This window comes from Triticum dicoccoides, chromosome 6A (assembly GCF_002162155.2).
Source record: "Triticum dicoccoides isolate Atlit2015 ecotype Zavitan chromosome 6A, WEW_v2.0, whole genome shotgun sequence".
NCBI classification, from domain to species: domain Eukaryota; kingdom Viridiplantae; phylum Streptophyta; class Magnoliopsida; order Poales; family Poaceae; genus Triticum; species Triticum dicoccoides.
The window spans coordinates 31,247,203-31,248,827 of record NC_041390.1 but is presented as its reverse complement, the minus strand read 5'-3'; positions in this window follow the sequence as shown (position 1 = coordinate 31,248,827).

Genomic DNA, 1,625 nt, shown 5'->3' with positions numbered 1-1,625 from the left:
ACTTAGATAGACATCTCTCTAATCCTCTAAGTGATCACGTGATCCAAATCAACTAAACCATAACCGATCATCATGTGAGATGGAGTAGTTTTCAATGGTGAACATCGTTATGTTGATCATATCTACTATATAATTCACGCTCGACCTTTCGGTCTCTGTGTTCCGAGGCCATATCTGCATATGCTAGGCTGGTCAAGTTTAACCTGAGTATTCTGTGTGTGCAAAAACTGGCTTGCACCCGTTGTAGATGGACGTAGAGCTTATCACACCCGATCATCACGTGGTGTCTGGGCACGACGAACTTTGGCAACGGTGCATACTCAGGGAGAACACTTCTTGATAATTTAGTGAGAGATCACCTTATAATGCTACCGTCAAGCAAAGCAAGATAAGATGCATAAAGGGATAAACATCACATGCAATCAATATAAGTGATATGATATGGCCATCATCATATTGTGCTTGTGATCTCCATCTCCGAAGCACCGTCATGATCACCATCATCACCAGCGCGACACCTTGATCTCCATCGTAGCATCATTGTCGTCTCGCCAATCTCATGCTTCCACGACTATCGCTACCGCTTAGTGATAAAGTAAAGCATTACATCGCGATTGCATTGCATACAATAAAGCGACAACCATATGACTCCTGCCGGTTGCTGATAACTCGGTTACAAAACATGATCATCTCATACAATAAAATTCATCATCATGCCTTGACCATATCACATCACAACATGCCCTGCAAAAACAAGTTAGACGTCCTCTACTTTGTTGTTGCAAGTTTTATGTGGCTGCTACGGGCTTAAGCAAGAACCAATCTCACCTACGCATCAAAACCACAATGATAGTTTGTCAAATAGACTCCGTTTTAACCTTCGCAAGGACCGGGCGTAGCCATACTCGGTTCAACTAAAGTTGGTGAGACAGTCGCCCGCAAGCCACCTATGTGCAAAGCACGTCGGGGGAACCGGTCTCGCGTAAGCGTACGCGTAATGTTGGTCCGGGTCGTCTCGTCCAACAATACCGCTGAACCAAAGTATGACATGCTGATAGGCAGTATGACTTATATCGCCCACAACTCACTTGTGTTCTACTCGTGCATATAACATCAAACCATAAAACCTAGGCTCGGATGCCACTGTTGGGGAACGTAGTAATTTCAAAATTTTCCTACGCACACGCAAGATCATGGTGATGCATAGCAACGAGAGGGGAGAGTGTTGTCTACGTACCCACGCAGACCGACTGCAGAAGCGTTGACACAACGTAGAGGAAGTAGTCGTACGTCTTCCCGATCCGACCGATCCAAGCACCGTTACTCTGGCACCTCCGAGTTCTTTGCACTCGTACAGCTCGATGACGATCCCCGGGCTCCGGTCCAGCAAAGCTTGGGGGATGAGTTCCGTCAGCACGACGGCGTGGTGATGATGATGATGTTCTACCGACGCAGGGCTTCGCCTAAGCACTATAACGATATGACCGAGGTTGAATATGGTGGCAGGGGGCACCGCACACGGCTAAGGAACGATCTCAATGATCAACTTGTGTGCCAAAAGGTGCCCCCTGCCTCCGTATATAAAGGAGCCAAGGGGGAGGGGCCCGCCGGCCAGGAGGAGGGCG